Consider the following 22,953-nt stretch of genomic DNA (forward strand, 5'->3'; position numbering starts at 1 on the left):
CCGCATCTGCTAGGAGACGGAGATATACTGAAGAGCTGAGGTTACTGCAGGGGTATATCTAAAGTGACATCAGCTTTGAAATCTGACTCCATCTCCCATCTGCTAGCAAACGAGCACAATACCCATTGGTCCTGAGTCCATCTGACTACATGCTAGGAAAAAACATGTAGCAGATTTGTGAGACTTCTCTTGAGTAAATCCATGTTGGTTGTGTCACATTAAATCGTCTAAACGTGTTCTGTGATTTTTCTTTATAATGGTACATATGATTTTTCCTAGCACTAAAGTCAGTCTATAGTTTCCAAGATCTCCTCTGGATCCCTTTTTAAATATCAGGGTTATACTGGAAACCTTCCAGTCTTCAGGTACAATTTTAATGATCTGTTACAAATTTTAACTGATAGATCTGAAATTTCATTTTTGAGATCTTTCAGAGCCCTGGGGTGTATACTATCTGGTCCGGGTGATTTGCTGCTCTTCAGCTTATCAATCTGGCCTACTACTCTTATCAACTTCAACACCTGAATGGTTTTGCTCATTGATTCTAAACGCATCTCCTTGGAATGTGTTGTTGCCTAGTCAATCTAGGTAAGAAAATACATGCATCCCCAATTTGCATAGATGCATAGTAAATTTCAAAACATTTTGTAAACACCTATGACACTCATGCTAGGGCAAATGCTATTTTTAAAATGTTTTAATAAACATTATTCATTTGTTTTATATCCATTTACTATTTAGGTATTAGAACATTTTAAAATTGTTACCTATAGTAAGTTAAAATTGCCATTGATTTAATAATTGATTTAACAATCTGGCATACTTGTAAATATAAAAACAAATGAAAAATGAACATTTCTCGTTTTCTGGTGCTCATTTGTTGTGTTACTCCTATGTGGATAGCTAGACTCTTTTGTGTTTGGCTCCTGAAGCCATCCTGTTAACCTTTGTCTTCCATAGCAGTAACTTTCCTGTAAAAAGTTATTTTAAACAAGAACTGACAAATAACACCTGATACACAGAGGATATCAATGCAATAAAATTTACTGTGTCACTGTAAATTGGTATGTCATACATGTTAAAAAATTACCACCACAGAATATTCTCATGTAAATAAACTTTAGTTCAGTTTGTTAGTAAATTAGCAATTAGTAGTTTTGTTCTTGTGTCCATTCAAAGTCGTATTTCATTTCGTCCCACTGAGAAACACATTGGAGAGCGCATGAGCTGGCTTTGGCAAGATCCTAAATCACACAGGGTTCCATCCTTAAACAATGGGCAGTCCAAAAGGTGTTACATGTCTCTTGTCAGAATCGCAGGTCTCGTATTTGGAAGAAAATCCTCATTTTACCATGTCAACTCTTGACCTGCCAACTTAGGAACAGAAAAATTTAGAGGCTTCAAGAAATCCTTTTCTCTGCCAGTGAAGAAAGCTGTTCAGTTGCTATGATAGAAAAATAGAGACAGGGAGAAAGACAAATAAGGGAGATGAATCAACCAAAAAAGAAGACAGGATGTGAAACAAAGAAAAAAAGAAAAAAATCAGCCCATCGGTCTAGGGTCAGACCTAAAGCTACATTCTTTTCTACAGCAAGGACTTCAGGTGTTAGATGTGCATTTGTCTGTTCTATTCCTTTTTCTCTAACCTACTCTCCCTTTCCCTTATTTTTTTTTAGAAGAGAAGAGAAAAAGAGAAAGAGGTCAGTGCTGCAGAAGCTCCCATGGCATTTCACAAGTGGGATTATTATGTTTGTTAGGAGCTGGGAACTTTTTTTCTCCTCAAAAAACATTTCTCTTTTAAATAAGGTACAATATGAGCTCAGTAGCAGTTTAATAGCATTAATAAAATTTAAAAAAGCTGATGTTAAAGTTCAAACCAAGCTAGAGGCAGCAGAATGTTTTCTTTTAACAAATACCAGGTGTGCCTAGCCCAAGGTAACAGTGGAAGGAATTTATCCCCTGTAAGATGGGAGTTCCCAACTCAGACAGCAGCAGTGAAAGAGGTATTCATTTGCGAAGGTATTCTTTTAAAGGCTGTTGCTCTGGCAAGGTGAGCTAAGCTGAATCCCAAAACACCATCAGTAAGATAAAACATGAAGAGCAATCACAGCTATCAATGGTTCTACTCAGTTGAATCTTAGACACATTGTCCTGCAATACAGCTGTAAAACTGCCTTACATGAGGCCTATAGCCTAAGTAGTGCATTACCAAAAAGAGAGAAGACCCATTGGGGGGGGGGGGGGGGGGGAAGAGATAGATAGATAGATAGATAGATATATATACTTTGCTTCATATACCAGGTTGACACACTATGCACACCCACCAAAACCACTTTTGCCTAAAGACTCCAATATGCATTTGGAGTAGAAATTAGCCCCATTTCCTAGTACTCTGACCTATCATATGTTTTGCTTTGCGCATTGGACTAGTAAAGGTAAACTACCTAACATGCAGTTATACACATTAATATTAGTTGAGTGATATTCTCAATTCTCCCCGTTTTGGATAAAGGCCAGGGCAGAGAAGCTTGTACTCTGGAAATAAATGAACAGCTGTTTAGATGGTGTCAACATGAGTGTATTGGCTTCCTGGATCATAAGGTATTTCAAAGGGTGCAGAATCTTTCAACACAAAAATAGCAAATCTATTAAGAACATGCCATCCTGGGTCAGACCAAGGGTCCATCAAGCCCAGCATCCTGTTTCCAAGAGTGGCCAAACCAGGCCATAAGAACCTGGCAAGTACCCAAAAACTAAGTCTATCCCATGTTACCATTGCTAGTAATAGCAGTGGCTTTAAACTAGAATCATCAGGGATGAGTGAACAAAAGCCTAGGATTAGTAAATCAAATACTCATATAGAAATGGTAAATATGGGGGGAAAGCAATATTTGGAAAGAAATGGCAATATTTGGAAAGCTATGTATACTAATACACACAGTATGAGGAATAAAGGCCCAGATCTAGAGGCAATCATGGAAGAAGCTGATTTAGATATAGATTTCAGGTGTTTAAAAGTCAGTATCATAATTCATGTCCCTCCTCTTCTCCAAAGTATACACATTTAGATCCTTCAGTCTCATCTCCCGAGTCTTCCAGCGCAGACTCCACAGAATTTTAGTTGCCTCTCTCTGGATCTGGAACACAGTATTCCAGGAAAGACTTCACCAAAAACCAGCACATGGGGCATTATGTCCTTTTTCCTGCTGGTTATGCCTCTCTCTATGAAGCTCAGCATCTCTCTGGCCTTAGCCATTGCATTGTGACTTTGCTTCGCTGCCTTCAGATCAGACACCATTACTCTGAGGTCTTTCACCCCAATCACATAAAACTCCTTTAGACTTCTGCACCCCAAATGCATGACCCTGCATTTCTTGGGACTTAATCACAGCTGTCAAACCTATCACTCCTGAATCTCTTAGATCTCTTCTCATTCTTTCTACTCCTTCAGATGTGTTATCTGTTGCAGATAAGAAAATTATTCCTTACCTGCTAATTTTCGTTCCTGTAGTACCATGGATCAGTCCAGACAGTGGGTTATATCCCCCGACCAGCAGATGGAGTCAGAACAGAGTTTGAGAGCGTCAGCATATTGAGTAGTGCACCCTCTGCTGGAGCTCAGTATTACGCAGAGCAAAGCCCAAAAGCAAAACACAACATTTTGGACTAACATCCTATTGTCCTTGGAAAACACCTGTTACAGGTAAGCATCTCTGTTTTCTCCTAGGACAAGCAGGATGGAAGTCCTCACACATGGGTGAATACCTAGATGCAGGCTGTTCCCGGAATAAAACCACCAGGAGATACCTAACCAAGTGCCAACGGGCACAACAACCAAGGTGCTGTTGGTAACAGAGGGAGACAGCCTGAACCCGAACAAAAGGGCCAGAGGCAGGAAGAGTTGGGATTTACATCTGAAAAAGATTCCAGAGCACATACTGGCCGAAACTGCTCTCTCGTCAGTTGTGGAGGGAACTCCATGTCGCAGCTTTGCGGATCTCGTCCATGGGGACCGCTCTTAAGTGGGCCATCAAACTTACCCTGGCTCAAACAAAGTGAGCCTTAACACGGTCCCCCAGTTGCAGTCCCACCTGCGTATAGCAGAAAGATACAATCCGCCAGCCAGTTGTACAGTGTCTGCTTGGTTACTGCAATTTCCAATCAGTTTCTGTCAAAAGTGAGAAAGTTGTGTAGATTGCCTATGACCTGCAATCCGCTCAAGGTAAAAGGCCAAGGCTCGCTTGCAAGCCAGGCTATGGAGAGCCCTCTCAACCTGGTGCGAATGAGGCTTTGGAAAAAAAGGTGGGTAGGACGATGGACTGAGTCAGATGGAAATCAGTCACCACTTTTGGCAGAAATTTAGGATGTGTATGCATAACCACCTTATCGTGAAAGGATTTCATGCTTTAAAGTTCGCTGACCCTGTGCACTGAGGTGACCACTACTAGAAACACAACCATCCAGGTCAAAATATTTAGGTCACATGAACACAGAGGCTCAAAAGGAGCCTTCATAAGCTGAGGTCCACGATACCACAGGGGGCCTCAGGGGAGGCCTCAATTGGAGCAAACCCCGCATGAAGAGCCCCAAGGCAGGGTGTACCAAGACAGGCACACCATCCACTTCCTGGTGGTAAGCCCCAATAGCACTAAAATGCACCCTGACTGAGTTGGTCTTCAGACCAGACTCCGAGATGTGTAGCAGGTAGTCCAGCGCAAGAGAATGAATTTAACCCATGACCCTCACAACAAGTGGAGAACCTCTTCCACTTAAGGCCATAAGACTTTCTGGTAGACAGCCTCCTGGACGCCATTAAGACCCGGGAAACAATTTCTAAGAAGTCCAGGGGCTGTAAGATCAGTCTTTCAACATCCACACTGTGAGGGATAAGGCTCAGGGGTTGGGATGATGCAGCCTGCCCCGATCCTGAGTGAAAAGGTCTGGGGCAGCCCCCAAACTGATCGGCTCCCTCCAGGCAAGATCCTACAGGAATGGGAACCAGATCTGCTGGAGCTTCAGGAGGGTCTTCAACACCAGTGGAAGAGGAGGATATGCATACAGGAGGCCCCTGCCCCAATGGTGTACAAAGGCATCTGATGTCAGCTGGCCGTTCTCCCCGATCAGGCAGCAGAACTGAGCTACCTTCTTCCTGCAGGGGGAGGCCAACAGTTTTCCTATTAGCCCGACCCCTCATTTGAATGCTGTATTGCATGCCCAGGAGAGGGGGCTGGGCATGCATTGAAAGAGCAGCTGCCAAAAATGGATGCACTCTTAACACATCCATACTGTATCGGCCTGAGTGCACGTACCTGATCGCCACAAGCTCCAGGAAGTTACATAAGAAACATAAGAAAATGCCATACTGGGTCAGACCAAGGGTCCATCAAGCCCAGCATCCTGTTTCCAACAGTGGCCAATCCAGGCCATAAGAACCTGGCAAGTACCCAAAAACTAAGACTATTCCATGTTACCATTGCTAATGGCAGTGGCTATTCTCTAAGTGAACCTAATAGCAGGTAATGGACTTCTCCTCCAAGAACTTATCCAATCCTTTTTTAAACACAGCTATACTAACTGCACTAACCACATCCTCTGGCAACAAATTCCAGAGTTTAATTGTGCATTGAGTGAAAAAGAACTTTCTCCGATTAGTTTTAAATGTGCCACGTGCTAACTACATGGAGTGCCCCCTAGTCTATTATCCAAAAGAGTAAATAACCGATTCACATCTACCCGTTCTAGACCTCTCATGATTTTAAACACCTCTATCATATCCCCCCTCAGCTGTCTCTTCTCCAAGCTGAAAAGTCCTAACCTCTTTAGTCTTTCCTCATAGGGGAGCTGTTCCATTCCCCTTATTTTGGTAGCCCTTCTCTGTACCTTCTCCATCGCAATTATATCTTTTTTGAGATGCGGCGACCAGAATTGTACACAGTATTCAAGTTGCGGTCTCACCATGGAGCGATACAGAGGCATTATGACATTTTCCATTTTATTCACCATTCCCTTTCTAATAATTCCCAACATTGTTTGCTTTGACTGCCGCAGCACACTGAACCGACGATTTCAATGTGTTATCCATTATGACACCTAGATCTCTTTCTTGGGTTGTAGCATTCCTGAGCAGACCAAAGACCCTGGGTACCGAGCCGATCTACATGAGCTCCCTACCCTAGAGTAGATGCATCTGTGGTTAGGACAATTTGAGTGGGGAGACTCCCCTGCTCCAGATTGCAAAGTATCCACCACCAGGACGAGTCCCAGACACACAGGGTGATTTGGATGCAATCAGATGGCTGATGTCAATGGCGTGACGTCCATCAATGTCTATGGCTTGGACTTTTTCGAACCGAAGAACTGACCCATCTTATCGAAACAAAGCAGACATCCCTTCAGAGTCATTTGGTCACACAAACAACAACATCAGATTTCATGCAATGTCCCCAGGCAGAGAATACATATCTCGTGAGCATCTGTAACGGACATGGGTTCTCAGGCATCGGTAGCATTGACGAAAACCGGACATGGCCATGGATGGAATGAAAGAAAAGGGGCCATAGACACGAAATGAAGGTGGTGGCGGCCATGGGGGGGAAATCAACCACAGAAGTAAACTTACCAAAAATGCCGAAAACCCTGACTAGCATACTATGGTGAAGCATAGAGAGGGACCCGGCGATGGAACGATACCAAAAAACCTCAAAAAAAACAAGATGAAAAAAAAGTTTTCCACCAGGCCAGAAACAGCCAAAGCGAGGACAAATCAGACTGCGAGGTTTACAGTTCCGCAGAAGAGACTGGAGAGAGTCCCCGTGTGGACGCGTGGTATAGGGCACACTGCGTATGCTTGTCCTCTGAGAATATTACTGAATTTTTTCAGTGAAGAAAAATGTTATAAATCGCCTTGAGAGATATCAGGAAGGTGATTAATATGTTTTTTTGGGGTTTGGTTTTTTGTTTGTTTTTTTTTTAATAAAGATACATTTTTAAATCTTCTTTCTGCAAGAAAGTGTCTTTTGTCTTTATTTTGTTCATCTGTCCTGTTTCTCTGTGGCCCTATTTGTTGCAATATTCTGGGCCATAATATGTAGTTCTGGTCATAAAGACAAAAGCATCTGCGTGATCTGGGCAAGCAGGCGCTACAGGGCACTGTGGCAGAGGGAAAGGCAGTGCCAGCAGCCAGAGCCCTGGAACTTATGGCCAGCTACACAGATCATGTGGACCAGGGAGAGTACCCCTGGAGGGCACTGTGAGGGGTAGCAGAGGCTATTAGCAGCCAGAGCTGTGAAGACCGGGTTTGGCAACAAGGTAGTGGCCAGCTCAGGTGGTCAACTGGGAATGAGGAAAGTGAGAACACTTCAAGCCTCTCCAGCAAGGTTACAGAAAGAATGGCGGTTTCACCTATACATCTCCTGGGGGCACAGCCTTTTCAGCTTGTTTATTTAACCAACATGCTGAAAATAGAATCATTTTGTTTCTTATCCTTACTTCATATTTTAAATCAGCCAAGTTGAAAATGCCAAGAGAAAACATGGTAATGTTCTGTGCACCCTGTAACAACCCCCCCACCCCTACATGGGGTGGGGACACTGGGGTGAGCTCAGACATTTCCTCCTAGTTCTTTTCATTTTCAACTTAAACTACTCCTACTGGGCTACAGCACCATGAATATTTATTCATAAGGGCTTCCCCCTCCCTCCCCTTATATTAAGGCCAGCTAGTGAAGGGACAACCCTTTAACAGAGTGGCATGGACTATGGTTTTCCTCTGGAACCTGGCACAATTGTGATCTTCGTCTAGGTGCTGCTGTGTGATAGCCGATATTCCAAGGGCTGCCTCTGCAGTGTGCCCAGCTCAAGCTGCCCTAAGGAATCAAACCTGGGTTTCCTGCATGGCAGTACACAGCACAGCCACTTAGCCAATGCAATGGCCAACAAGAATTTTTATATAAAACTAATTCTCTAAGCTGATACATGCACAGAAGAGGAGAGCAAAAATGTCTACCCATTCCATAGAGATTCTGACATCCTATGGTGCTAATCAGGAATCAGACAATAGAGAAAAAAAAAAAAAAAAAAAGAGGAAGAAAGGAAGAGTCAAATCATAGCACCAAGCCCAGAACCCTAGAAACATTTAAGTGTGCACAGCACAACCAGAGCTAAAAATGCAAGGAAAAAGTTGTGTACTTTTAAAACAGTTAAAATTCTTCTTTACAAAAGATGTCCTCCTAATCTACTGTAAGACAAGACCAAATCCTATACAAAGGTATTTTGAGTTCTCTAGAATCAAATCCGAAGTTCACTGCTGTTGCTATTTTTTGCTCCCTCTTTTTTAAATCTTTCTTCTTTAAATATAAACATTGTATTATAGTTAGGCATTTTGAAGGATTCAGAGCTGTGACCTTTCATTATTATGGGCACAGAAAGTCCCCAGTCCCAAAAATCTTCTCCCCCAGGTAACAATGCATTAACACTGTGTGACATTAATGCATCCCAAGGCTTGTACCGACAAGATCAGCACAGCAGCACTCTTAAAATCTATAATGTGACAAATCATTAAGTTGGGAAAGTTTCCAAAACATCATCCTCTCCTATGCTCTTATTTTTCATGACCTTTTTGCCACATTTAACAGTGCTGATCACACCACACGTTTTACTGCACTCTTCCCTCAGGGTCTCTGTCTGTTCTCTTCTAATTAATCTCTCTCTAATCACTAGTGGTCTTCTGGAAATCACTCATCTCTGCTAGGAAGCTCCAAGGGTGAGAGTCTTCCATTCCATTCTTTTCTCTTATCCTTCACCATCCTCTCTTATTTCTAGCTTTGAGTAACTTTTGTAGCCAGATAAAAGCATGATATGGTTCTTTCCCACTTTACCCTAGAATCTTGCACCTAGTTTTCTTCTGCATTTTGGGCCTCTCCTCCCGGATGGCCTATAGCAAAATTGCTTACCTTGTAATAGGGTGTTATCCCAGGACAGCAGGATGTAGTCCTCACATACGGGTGACGTCACCGAACGGAGCCCAGGCGGGAAAGCTTTCTGTCAAAGTTTCTAGAAACTTTTGACTGGCCCTGTGAGGCCACTGAGCATGCTCAGCATGCTATGATATTCTCTGCCACAGGTGTCTCTCTTCAGTCTGTTATATAGCATGAAGCGATAGCAAAAAATAAAATAATAAAAGGTATGAGACCCAACTCCGCGGGGTGGCGGGTGGGTTCTGTGAGGACTACATCCTGCTGTCCTGGGATAACACCTATTACAAGGTAAGCAATTTTGCTTTATCCCAGGACAAGCAGGATGCTAGTCCTCACGTATGGGTGAATAGCAAGCTACAGGCTGAGTCATGTGGTTACAGTGAGTATTGTTGTTGAATGAGTCAGCCGAGGATCCCTGAACATCGGATGTAGGAGGAGTTGGGATTAAACAGGAAACAAGTTCTTTAAGACAGATTGTCCGTAGGCTGAATCTTGTCTTCCTTCTTTGTCTAAGCAGTAGTGAGCTGCAAAAGTGTGAAGAGAACTCCATGTTGCTGCTTTGCATATGTCTAAGATTGGCACTGAATGAAAATGTGCTACTGAAGTCGACATTGCCCTTACTGAGTGTGCCTTTACTCGCCCTTGAAGAGGAAGGCCCACTTGTTCATAGCAGAACTCTATGCAATTTGCTATCCAATTGGATAAGGTATGTTTACCCACTGCTTTACCTGGCTTGTTTGGATCATAGGAAACAAAAAGTTGAGTGGATTTCCTATGGACTGCAGTACGGCTTAGATAGAAGGCAAGTGTACGCTTACAGTCCAGGGTGTGCCAAGCTGTTTCCCCTGGATGGGAATGAGGCCTTGGAAAGAATGTGGGTAAATTTATAGATTGGTTCAAGTGAAATTCCGTAACTACTTTGGGAAGGAATTTTGGATGTGTACGGAGAACCACCCTGTCAAGTAAGAACTTTGTATAAGGTTCGTATGTGACAAGTGCTTGTAACTCACTAACCCTTCTAGCTGAAGTAATGGCTATGAGGAAGATAGTTTTCCATGTGAGGAATTTAAGATTACAAGAGTCGATGGGTTCAAAAGGGGAGCGCATGAGTCCCGTTAGTACCAAATTCAGGTCCCAGCTTGGGACGGGTTTTCGAATTGGTGGTTTGAGGTGAGTTAGACCTCTCATAAATCTACTTATGAGAGGTTGTGTAGATATAGGTGCATCTGCTATCTTGTTATGGTAAGCAGAGATTGCACTTAAATGTACTCTTACAGATGAAGTCTGGAGACCAGATTCTGAAAGATGGTATAAGTAGTCTAGTAGAGAAGTTGCGGGGCAATCAAAAGGATTTATATCCTTTGTTGAGCACCACAAAGAGAATCTCTTCCATTTAGAAGCATAGTTTTTTCGCGTGGAAGGTTTACGTGAAGCTATAAGCACTTGAGATATATGAGAGGAAAGATTGAGTGGTTGTAAAATCAAGCTTTCAACATCCATGCTGTCAGAGACAGGGACTGGAGGTTGGGATGTCTCAACCGACCCTGATCTTGAGTTATGAGAGTGGGAGCTACTCCTAGACGAATTGGATCTCTGACTGAGAGGTCTAGAAGTGTGGGAAACCATACTTGTCGAGGCCAATACGGGGCTATGAGAATCATGGCCCCCCTGTCCTGTTGTAGCTTCACTAGTGTTTTGGTTATGAGCGGTATTGGAGGATACGCGTATAGCAGGCCTGAGTTCCAAGGGCGAGCAAAGGCGTCCTTGGCTGGTTGGTTCTTCTGTATGTGTAAAGAACAGAAGTTGTCCACTTTGTGATTCAGAGGTGATGCAAAGAGGTCTATGGTTGGTTGACCCCAGCGTTGAAATATCCTGGTTGCTATTGCAGGATCCAGGGACCATTCGTGTGGTTGGAAGTGACGGCTGAGTCGGTCCGCCACTACATTGTGAATGCCTGCCAGATAAGTGGCTCGTAGGGACATTGAGTGATGCAAGGCCCAGCCCCAAATCTGTGCTGCTTCTTGACAAAGGAGATAGGAGCCCGTACCTCCTTGTTTGTTGATGTACCACATGGCTACTGTGTTGTCTGTCTGAATGAGAACAGTCTTGTGCGAAAGGCAATCCTGGAACGCATGCAGTGCGTAACATATCGCTCGAAGTTCCAGAAAATTGATTTGATATGTTGCTTCGAGTTTTGTCCAAGTCCCTTGTGTGTGGAGATTGTCTGCATGAGCTCCCCATCCCAAGGTGGAGGCATCCGTAGTTAAAGTAGTCTGTGGGACTGGTTGTTGGAAAGGTAAGCCTTTGCACAGGTTGTCCATGTTGGTCCACCAAAGTAGAGATGATCTTAGTTGGTGGGTCACTTGAATTGGATAGTGTAATGGTTGAATTTCTTGGATCCATTGTGACCTTAGAGTCCATTGAGTTACCCTCATAGCTAGCCTTGCCATAGGAGTAACATGAACTGTTGATGCCATGTGGCCTAACAGAATCAGAAACTGATGAGCTGTGGTTTGTGTCCGTAAGGAGATGGACCTTGCTAGCTGAATAAGGGTTTCTGCCCGTTCTATGGGTAGAATGGCCTTTGCTTGGATTGTGTTCAAATCTGCTCCTATGAATTGAAGCAGATGAGTTGGAGTGAGATGGGATTTTTGATAATTGATGAGAAATCCCAGGGAGTGAAGGAGAGCAATTGTTCGGTTGAGAGAAGTTATTGCTCCTTGTTGAGATGGACTCTTTATGAGCCAGTCGTCTAGGTATGGGAAGACATGGACACCTTCTTTGTGTAAGTGTCCTGCTATTACTGCTAGACATTTGGTGAAGACTCTGGGAGCAGATGCCAGTCCAAATGGGAGAACTCTGTATTGGTAATGTTGAAGACCCACTTTGAAGCGCAGGTATTTGCGCTGAGGAGGGTATATTGGAATGTGAGCATAAGCATCTTGAAGATCCAGAGAACAAAGCCAATCCTTTGCTTGAAGAAGTGGAAGCATGGTGCCTAGAGAAACCATCCTGAACTTTTCTTTCTTTAGAAATTTGTTGAGATTTCTGAGGTCTAGGATGGGACGTAGGCCTCCTGTTTTCTTTGGAATGAGGAAATATTTGGAGTAGAATCCCCTGCCCTTCTGCTTCCGAGGCACTGGTTGAATGGCCTTGGATGTCAGAAGGGTGGATAATTCTGTTTGTAATTGATGAAGTTGAGATTTTTGTTGTTGGCATGATGTTGGTGGAAATTCTGGAGGAATTGAAGTGAAATTTAGTTTGTAACCTCGGGCAACTATTGAAAGAACCCATTGATCTGAGGTTATGCTTTGCCAATTTTCGTGAAAAAGGAATATTCTGACTCCAACTGGTAGGTTTGGTTTGGGATTGCAAGGTTGAATCTGTCCTCTGGTGTAATTCTCAAAAGCCTGTTGCAGGCCCTGTTTGCGCAGGTGGTTGTGGGCGGGCGGGTCTGGATTGTCTGGCTTGAGAACGCTGAGTTGGCCTAGTGGATCTACCTCTATTTGTTGGTTGGTAGTATTTGCGTGGCCTATAGTAAGAGCGTCTTACATCTCTCCGTGGAGGACGACGAGAAGGCTGACCAACAGGTTCTTGTGGAGTCTGAGACAGTTGTTTTAGTGTCTCCGTGTGTTCCTTGAGCTGTTGAACCGCTTCTTGAATTTTATCTCCAAAGAGATTGTCACCAAGACAGGGAAGGTCAACAAGCTTATCTTGAACCTCAAGCCTGAGGTCAGATGCCTTGAGCCAGGCCCACCGGCGAGCAGTGATTCCTGCTGCTGCTGTTCTTGAAGCAGTTTCGAAATTGTCATAAACTGCTCTCACTTCATGTTTTCCTGCTTCAAGACCTTTTGATATAATTTCTTGAGCAGGCTCTTGGAATTGAGTTGGCAAGGAAGTGATGAATTGCTCCATCTCTTTCCAGAGATTTCTTTGATGTTGAGTTATATAGAGTTGATATGCAGAGATTTTAGTACTCAGCATGGAACTCTGGTAAATCTTCTTACCCAATGTGTCCAGGAACCTGTGCTCCCTGCCTGGTGGGATGGAGGAGTGTGGACGCACACGTTTAGATTTCTTCTGTGCTGATTCCACAACGACAGATTGATGGGGCAATTGTTTTTGGTACCCAGGAGCTGGTTGAACAATGTAAGTAGTTTCTACCCTTTTGTTCACTGCAGGTATGGAAGCTGGGTGTTCCCAGATTCTTTTTTGAAGTTCCAGTAACACCTCATGTACAGGTATTGCTAGTACCTGTTTGGGTGGATCCACAAACTGTAGTACTTCGAGAGTTTGTGTTCTGGTATCGTCCTCAGCAGCCAATTTAAATGGAATGGAATCAGACATAGTTTGTATGAAGGATGAGAAGGAAAGATCTTCCGGAGGTGATTTCTTTCTTCGGTCAGGAGAAGAAGGATCGGACATGAACTCCTCTGAGGAAAATTGAGAGGGTTCATCATCCCAGGAGTCTTCTGATTCCTCCCTATAAGTTGCTGGAACTGGAGGGGCTTGCAGCCCGGAAGGTCCAGGTTGTGGATCATCGAGGAAAAAATCAGCAGATACCTTCCTTTTTGTAATAGGTGGTAATTTGTCGATGACCTTTTGGTATCTTTGTAGGAGGCGATGATAAAAAGCTTCATCGTGGATCTCCTCCGATGGAATAGGCTGCTGCAGGGATGCAGTCGTTTGATTCGTCGATGGAATTTGAAAAATCATCGAAGTAGATTGAGTCAGTAGCCTCGGTGTAGTGGTTATAGTATCCGCCGAGGATCTTGAGGGAAAAGATGCTGTTGTCATCGGTGTTATCACCGGCATCGATGGTGTAGGCAGAAGCATCGGCATCGATACTGACGGTGAAGGTATCGGCATCGATGGCATAGCCATCGATGTTGAAGACATCGGCATCGATGCTAGAGGCATCGACACTGAGGGTATCGGCATAGACTCGGAGGTCGGCATCGACAGGCCTGTCGGAAGTTGTTGCTCTTGAAGAGCCTGGAGAACAGCTTGTTTAATCATTGCAGACAATTCAAGCTGTGGTGTGAATGAGGGAGCCGATGGTGTATGCGATGGAAGCGCAACTACCATCGATGACGGTGTCGGTGACGGCGAAGGCCCAATCACCGGCGTGTCTTGATTCTTTGACCGCTTTGGCATAGACTCGTCCTGGGACACTGTTTCAGAGGATGATCGATGGCGATGTTTAGCTTTGGATCGTTCTGTTGACGTCGCAGAGAGTACAGAAGATGGCGAAGATGAACGGTCCCCCGATCCATTCGGACGCGGTTTTTTAAGGAGAACTTTCTTTGTTGCTCCAGCCAGAGGTTGCTCTGTGCTTTTGAGGGAGAAGGAATTAGTTGAAGAGAAAAAAGGTGTTCCATCTTCTCTTGCCTGGCCTTTCTTCCCTTGACTGTCATTTCTGCACATTTCTCGCAGGAATTGACATCATGTTGTTCCCCGAGGCACATTACACACTCCGAATGGGGATCGGTAATAGACATAGTTCTGTTGCAGACCGGGCATTTTTTAAACCCGGTCGCCATTTTTGATCGACGGCCGTCGATGACGAACGTGTGTGTGTGTGTGTGAAAAATTTTCAGCCGGAAATTCTTTAAACAGAGAGTACTCACCAGCCGGCGAGGGAGAGATTTTCCCGTGACAGAGAATATTTAGAAAAAATGACTTTTCAGTCAAAAACGAGATTCCCAACGGTAGGGCTATTGGTCCGCGGTGCGAACGGCAGCGCAGAAAAGTGAAGACTGAAGAGAGACACCTGTGGCAGAGAATATCATAGCATGCTGAGCATGCTCAGTGGCCTCACAGGGCCAGTCAAAAGTTTCTAGAAACTTTGACAGAAAGCTTTCCCGCCTGGGCTCCATTCGGTGACATCACCCGTATGTGAGGACTAGCATCCTGCTTGTCCTGGGATAATACTATCTTCAACTCAACCTGTCAAACAGAACTTCTTTACATTCCTTTTCTCTCTGCCCCATGCTCATCCTAATCAAGGATCAAAACTACTGGCTGTTTTTGCTATTGTTCACAATCTTGATATTCTATTGAACTCTAAATCTCCTTACCCTATGTGCCAGGGTGGCCACAGACATCCATCAGTTACAGTTACTCAGTATTTCTCATACTCGACCTCTTCTCATTTTCAAAAGACCATAAAGATATGCCATGCAGGGTCAGACCAAAGATCCATAATGTTCAGCATCCTGTCTCTAATAGTGACCAATCCAGCTCACAAGGAAGCACCCAGCATAAGAACATAAAATGCCATGCTGGGTCAGACCAAGGGTCCATCAAGCCCAGCATCCTGTTTCTAACAGAGGCCAAACCTGGCAAGTACCCAAACACCAAAAGATCCCATGCTACTGATGCCAGTAATAGCAGAGGCCATTCCCTAAGTCAACTTGATTAATAGCAGTTAATGGACTTCTCCTCCAAGAACTTATCCAAACCTTTTTTGAACCCAGCTACACTAACTGCACTAACCACATTCCTTGTTGTGCCCTCCCAGGGATAAGAAGTGACTGTCCCCAAGGCCACCTGCTAATAATTGCTTATGCACTTTTCCTCCAGCAACTTGACCAAACCCCTTTTAAGGCCAGCTATGCTAGGATGCCTTGACCACCTCCTCCAGTCACAAATTCCAGAGGTCAACTGTGTGTTAAATTGTGGAAAGTGTTTTTTCCACTAGGTTTAAATCTGCTGTTAGTTTCATGAAATGTCCCTTAGTCCAAATACATTTGAAAAGGTAAATAACCATCCCACTATTTACCCTTTCCACCTCACACATGATTTTATAAACCTCTATAATAATATCTCCTCTTCTCCAAGCTGCAGTGCCCTAATCAATTATTAAAAAGAGCTGCAGAGGTGATCTGGACACTATAGACTGGTGAACCTGCCCACATAGACATGGTTTAATGGGAGAGAGTCGATGTGGATTTTGCAAAGGGAAGTCTTGCCTTACCAATTTACTTGATTTTTTTGAAAGTGTAAATAAGCATGTGGATAAAAGTGAGCTGGTTGATAGTGTATTTGGATTTTCAAAAGGTATCTGACAAAGTCCTTCAGGAATTTGAAATGGAGCAGGATCATGGGATATGAGGCAGTGCCCTATTGTGAATTGGTAAGAGGATAGAAGACAGTAAATAGGAGGTAAGACTAAATGGTCAATTTTCCAAATGGAGAACGGACGTTAATAGAATGCCCCAGGGGTCTGCAATGGGACCTGTGCTATGAAGCATATTCATAAATGATCTAGAGAAAGCAATGACCAGCAAGGTAACAAAACAATTATATCCCAACAGCAGCAGATTGAGAGTAGCAGCAGAAGGAATTTGTGAGATTAGGAAACTGGGTATTTAAATGGCAGATACAATCTAATGTGGACAAGTGCAAAGTAATGCATATAGGGAAAAATAATCCCAACTAAGTACACAATGCTGGGTTCCATGTTAGGAGTCACCACCCAGGAAAAGGACCTGTCTTTGTGGACAATACCTTGAAATCTTCAGCTGTGTGTTGGACAGCAGTCAAAAAGGAAAAATAGAATGTTAGGAATTAACTGGAAAGGAACAAAGAACAAAAGTTAGAATATCATAACGCCTTTGTATAGATCCATGGTACAATTGCACTTTGAGTAATGTTCTCAGTTCTGATCAACCCATTTAAAAAAAAAAAAAAAAAAAACACTACACATAACTGACAAAAAAGGTAGAGAGAAGGGTGACAAAACATGATAAAGAGGATAGAAAAGCTCAGTTATGGAAAAATGCTCAAAAGATTAGGACTCTTTAGCTTGGAGAGAGATGACAGAGAAGATATGATTGAAATCTATAAAAACATGAGTTGAATGGGTAAATAAGGAACAGTTATTTACCCCTTCAAAGCCAGAGAGATGCTGGGCTGCATAGAGAGAGCAATAAGCAGCAAAAAAAAGGAGGGGATAATACCCTCGTACAGGTCTTCGGTGAGGCCTCTCTTGGAGTACTATGTTCAGTTCTAGAGACTATCCTGAAAAAGACAAGATGGAAGCAGCCCTGAAGGTAGCAACCAAAATCATGTGGGGTCTGCATCGGAAAGCCTATGAAGAGAGGCTGAAGGATCTAAATATGTATACCATGGAGAGGAGATGTGAGACATACCTTCAGATAGATACCCGAAAAGTATTAAATGATGTACAAACATCAAACCTTTTCCACTGGAAAGGAAACTGTACAACTAGGGGTTACAATATGAAACTGCAAGGGGGATGACTCGGAACCTACATCAGGAAATACATCTTCAAAGAGAGGGGGGTGGATGCCTGGAATGCCCTCTCAGAAGAGGTGGTGAAGACAAAAACAGTAATGTAATTCAAAAGGGCAAGGGATAGAAATAAATAGGGTAACTATGTTAACTTCAGGTGTTAATTTTCTGCACAGAGCAGCAGTTACAACCCTTAACAGAATGCATGGGGTAACCTGCATGGAGCAGCAGTTACTACTGTAAGCAACTTGCTGGGCAGACTGGATGGATCATTTGATTTATTTTTTTTTTGTAATCTGCCATCACATACTGTGTTGTTTACCTTTTCACAGGACACTAGGACTATGAGACACTCCATGAAGCTAGCAACCTGAAGATTTAAAACAAATTATAAAAAGTATTTTTTCATTCAGTGCACAATGAAGCTATGGAATCTGTTGCCAGAGAATGTAGTCAAGGCAACTAACAGGAGTTCAAAAGAGGATTAGACAATGTTCTAAAGAAAAGTCCATAAACAATTAGATAGACTTGACTACAAGTCATGACTACTGGAGGCCTGCTGGGTTCTTCTGACCTGGAATGGCCATTGTCAGAGACAGGATGTTGGGCTCAATTGACATTGGTCTAACCCAGCATGGAACTTATTTTAACATTTTATTTTATTTATTTTTAATTTTTATAGACCGAAGTTCTTGTAGGAACTACAAATCAATCCGGTTTACATACAACTTTTAGATGCCCAAAAATAGTGGGTTTTACATAGAACAGTTGAACAATAAAACAGGTAACAATAGAACAACAATAATGATCATCAGGGATGAAGAAATGGATTTCTATCTCCTTTGTCATTTTTGTTGCCCTTCTCTGTACCTTTTCCAGTTCTGCTATGTTGTTCTTCAGATGGTGTGACCAGTACTGACAAGATCTGCACACTGCATTATGATATTTGCAAGTTTGTTCTATATTCCTTTCCAAATAATTCTTAACATTCTATTAGCATTTTAATCACTGTTGCACACACAATTTTAACCTATTGTCCACACAGACTCCAAGATTCTTTTCTTAAGTGTTTTACCCCTAATATGGAACCCAGCATTAGGTACCTATTATTTGGATTTTACCCCATGTGCATCACACCTTACATTTGTCCACATTAAGTTTCATCTCCCATTCAGATGCCCCTTCTTGCAAGGTCCTTCTCTGCTCTGAATATTTTTGTATTTTGTTCACTTTAGTTATTGCTCCCTTTTCCAAATCGTTAAATCAATAAGTTAAAAACACTGGTTCCAGTACAGATCCATGGGACACTCCATTATTTCTTTTTCACCATTTGGAAAACTGATCCTAGTCTTTGTTTACTAACTTTTAATCATCTTACTTTTTAGTTTTCTGAGGAGTCTCTCATAAGAGACTTTAACACCTTCTGAAAATATGAACACACTCAGCTGATGAACATCTAGATCTCTCTAGCCATTTTTCTTACACTTTGTTTCCACTTCTGATCTTCCTCCCTCGCTTTTCCATCACTAAGCTTTGTTTAGAGCATAGCCACCCATATTACCCAAAGGTGTCAGCAGTATTCCAGTATATTTCCACATACTTTTCAAGGCTCTGTGCTATTTATTCTAACCCCATCCACCTTTTGATTTCTCTTGATAAAGTTTCTCACAACCTGCTCTATTTCTGTCATCCTGTCTCCAGTCAAATTGTGCCACCTTCACGATTTTACACCTTGTTCTATCTACATTGTCCAATTCTGATGGAATAACTATAACCCATCATGGGCCCATTTTTAAGAAAAGGTGAGATCAAATGCTTATAAATAGATAAAATAAGTCCCCACATATATCTAAACTGTCAATTGTGACGTTTAAATACCTTATCTCATCTTGTTGCCTCTCCTGCTGGATGGTCCTGAACATGGCTAAAATGACAATTCTTTACTTAGACTCACCTGCTCAATCAAACCATAAGCCATGCTTGTGCTGTGCATACTTTGTAGAAACTGCAAGCTTGCAAACCAAGGCTAGGGATGATGCAGAGGGATCATCCACAACCTCTGAGGGCAGGAAGACCTATTTGTCATACAATGGCAACACCTAGTGGCCAGATAAGGGCCATGACTTCAGGGCCCCTGAAATGACTGGCCCAAGTGAGTTTGGAAGGGATATAAAACAGGAGGGGCGAATCCCCAGTGAATGGGAAATGAAGTATCAAGGCACCAGATTAATGTACTAGTTCCAAATTGATTGCTGTGATATGTATATGGAGATCCACATTTTTTGTGACTCTTCTTGGGCTTTCTGAATAAGGCATGGAATCAAGAATGAGTAAATAAATAAAACCAAGAGAGCAGGATGCCACCCCCACACAAAAAAAGCATGCAAGCTTAAATACTTTGTGTGGTAAAATAGGATGGTCCTAAAAAATGTTTCATTCTCAATATGGTGAACCTATTAAGAATTAGTGTCTACATTTATCAGAATATAAACAAACACTTCTATTCAAGTCAAACAAATACTGACATGAGCTTATAAAACCCCATAGGTTCAATGTTCCCTCTAAATTTTGAAAGGCAAGTATAAAATTTCACCCAACGAGCGAGGAGGAAAGTCATCTGTCCATGGAGGAGTTTGTCACAGCAAAATCGGGAAGGGATGTCCCCCATAAAGGATGTGTTTTTTTTACCCATCACCAATCCTCCCTTATTATCCCAAGCAGCCCTCACTCATCTACAGAGGTATATGCGGGTCTGCTCCATCCATCTTCCACTGCTCACTTGCCCACTTTTTTTAAATTGTAAAGCCCATCATTTCCTGGCTACTGCTCTTACAATGCAAAAGATCAGCAGCCCAAAGCTGCAGGTTTTGGAAACATGCACAGTCAAACAGCGGCTTTATGCAAGAGGAATCTAAACTGTACGCAACTTAGAGGAAGACTGCACGCATTTCCTTCTTCAGATGCGTCTTTGCTGTCTTACCTCAAGAATAGATCAATGCAATCTCAAATACTCATGTGCATCACCTATGAATAATTCCTAGGTTGATCCAATATCTCCAAAATTAATATAACCATCAGAATGCCACACAGCTCATATCAGTGTTCAAGCATAGCAATTCTAATGTGAATGCAGCTCTCAAAAGAATGGAAGTCAATCATCTCTTCATCCAAGAGTACTAAATGCACGATAGTCTAAGTAGGAAAGAAACAAAGACACATTCCAGGGGTATCAGAAGGGCCAAGAATTAAATTTTTAACTGCATGTTTTACAAAATAAAAATAATTCTTTAAAATTTTGTTTTTAAAAAATGTAACTGAGTAATTTGTACTTTTGTTGTAAGGGAAAACAAGCAATAAATTTGCTTTTGCTGATGTGTCATATTAATTACCTTGCCTGTGCAGATGACAGGGACTAGAGCCCTTGTCATCTTTTGCATGGTGCTGAGCCATGTGCACTGAAAAGAAAGTGGAAGCTGCTAACACCTGAAGTTGGATAGTACCAGAGTTTGCAAAGGAGCTTATTCAGTAGTTTGAGAAGCTAAAATTATATACATTTATAAAAAGGAAAAAAAAAAAGTGTTGGATTTTCTGTAGCACAGAGCTCTCTTTTCCCATCAGGCAGAAATCACAGATGGTGAACATCCTGCTCTTCTGTAACTGGTTGAATTACAATTAGTATTAAGAAATAAAAAAAAATAAATAAAGTAACCCTACTCATCTCTACTACAGAAATTTGAATGGGCCTTGGTATCACTATTTTAATAAGAGAAAACTCTGAATAGCATCCTGCAATTTCAATAGTGTATACTAGCTTACAATTTTTTAATTGACTTTTTTTTTTACTTTATTAAATTACAATACATGAACACTTCCATATTAGTTCTGTGCCACTAAAACCAAAGCTTCAAGAAGTAAAGACCTGTTCACATATGGGCCGGCTTTTTTTTTTAACTTCTGCTGAGAAAAGAAGTTAGTGAATAAGCCCCTAGATATAAATTACAATTTGGGGGAATTACATGCAGGTTTCAAAACCAAATGGGAAAAAAAAAGTGCAATACGTTTATTTTAAGCCTCATTATAACCTAAACATCGTGCGCACACCCACAGAACTACCTGGAAACATCTGCCACCTTCAAAAGCTTTTGAGATCAACACCCACCATCCCTCAAGGTTGAGGCACGGTTTATCATGAGATGAAGTCACCAGGCCTCTTAACTGACTTCGCCTCAAAAAAACAAACCATGAAACCGTCAAATTGTTTACCACACAATCCACGTAATCAGCGAGCAAACCCGCTGAAGCATTATGCAACAGAAAATGCATCAACTTTCACCTGTTCACTTATGCGCCTTGCACTCTACTTTATTCAGCCAACGACAGACATCTCGCCGAATAACAGAAAGCAAGAGCGCTCAGAAGGGTCAGAGAATCGTTGCCCTAATTGCAAGTGGGCATCGCTCCCGCCCTCACCTGGCGAACTCTCGGGGCCCAAGTCCCCCCCGGGCAAAGCGGATCTGCTACCGTGGGGTCTCCACCGTACAAGCACGAGCCGTCGCGATGACGACGACCGGGCTAATCCGGAAAGTTTGCTGCCTTCTCACACCTAACTTGTTCCTTCTAAACCTGCAGCAAAGCATCCTGTCTCGTGCAGCCTCCAGCCGTGCAGATGCAGAGATGCGAAACACAGACACGCGCGCAGGGGCCAAATGTACCCAGCACTTTTTCCCGCGGACACAAAGGGCCCGGATTACGTGGGCTCTTCTGCCAGTCTGTGCCTAAGGGGGGGAGAAAGCTGAGCGAAGCCGGGAAGCGCTCTTCCCTCCATCCGGCCCAGTTAGGTGGGGGAGGGAGGGGGGGGGTGCAGGGGCCCTCCGGTCACTACAATGCCTCCAGCCTCACAATGACGCTCCCGTCAGCCGCAGCTCGCCGCCTCGGCCCTGCCCGCACAGCCCGTGGGGGGGCGGCCGCTCGTGCGATTTACCTGCGGGTGCTCCTGCTCCGAAACAAAGTGCAGCGGCGGCGACGGGGGCAGCCTCTCTCCGCGCGTCCCCTTCTCTCCCTCGCTCTTCCTCCGTCCGTTTCTGGGGCAGTCCTCGGCGTGAACGTGCTTCCAACTGACAGGGGGGCAGGTGGGCCGCAGGAAATACTCACAGCCCGCCCGGCTCTCCTTACGGTGTCCTGTATTATTATTATTATTTCTTGGAGGTTTCTCTCGTTCCCTTTGCTTGCGGTAATGAATGCAAAGATGGCCAGACGGGGCGGGATTAGGCAGGAAACCGTTCCGAGTCAGAGGGGAACCGGGAGCGGAAGCCAGCCCCGTCTCCCCCCCTCCTCTGGCGGAGAAGAGCAGATGGCTCTGCCCCTCTCCCTCCTCCTCCTCCGCAGCAGGCGGTGGGCGGAGACTCGGAGGCTTGACTCCTCCCACCGGAGGAAGGTGGGAACAGGCTAAGTGACGGATGGCGGAAGGACTACTCAGGAGCCGGTCGCCTTGATTGACGTCCACAATGAGCCAATCTTAGCAAGGTTGACTGGGTAGGTGGGCGGGGCCTCTGAGCCTCTTCAGTCGCCGAGCCCTTCGCGTCTCACTGTTTTTTCTATGGCGAGGGCGGGTGTGGATCGTGTGGAGGTGGGGCGAGGAAGGGATGGAATATCTAGCTTGATGTCAAGCTAAGTCAAACAAAGGTTGACAATGGTCAATCGGTGGATGCTTTGGGGTGGGG

The 22,953-nt window shown here is 43.5% G+C and overlaps 1 protein-coding gene across 8 annotated transcripts in view; it reads right to left on the reverse strand.

Moving 5' to 3' along the window:
• CSNK1G3 (casein kinase 1 gamma 3) overlaps positions 1 to 22,675 on the reverse strand; it is a 448,270-nt gene extending 425,595 nt beyond the window's left edge. For 4 of the 8 annotated variants that reach the window (XM_029619760.1, XM_029619702.1, XM_029619712.1 and 1 more), the window contains exon 1: positions 22,215 to 22,675. The gene's annotated coding sequence lies outside the window, so the exon portion shown is untranslated. The remainder of the gene's footprint in view (positions 1 to 22,214) is intronic. The other 4 variants (XM_029619750.1, XM_029619731.1, XM_029619740.1 and 1 more) reach the window with 1 other exon arrangement.
• Positions 22,676 to 22,953: the final 278 nt, after the last annotated feature.

This window comes from Rhinatrema bivittatum, chromosome 1 (assembly GCF_901001135.1).
Source record: "Rhinatrema bivittatum chromosome 1, aRhiBiv1.1, whole genome shotgun sequence".
NCBI lineage: Eukaryota > Metazoa > Chordata > Amphibia > Gymnophiona > Rhinatrematidae > Rhinatrema > Rhinatrema bivittatum.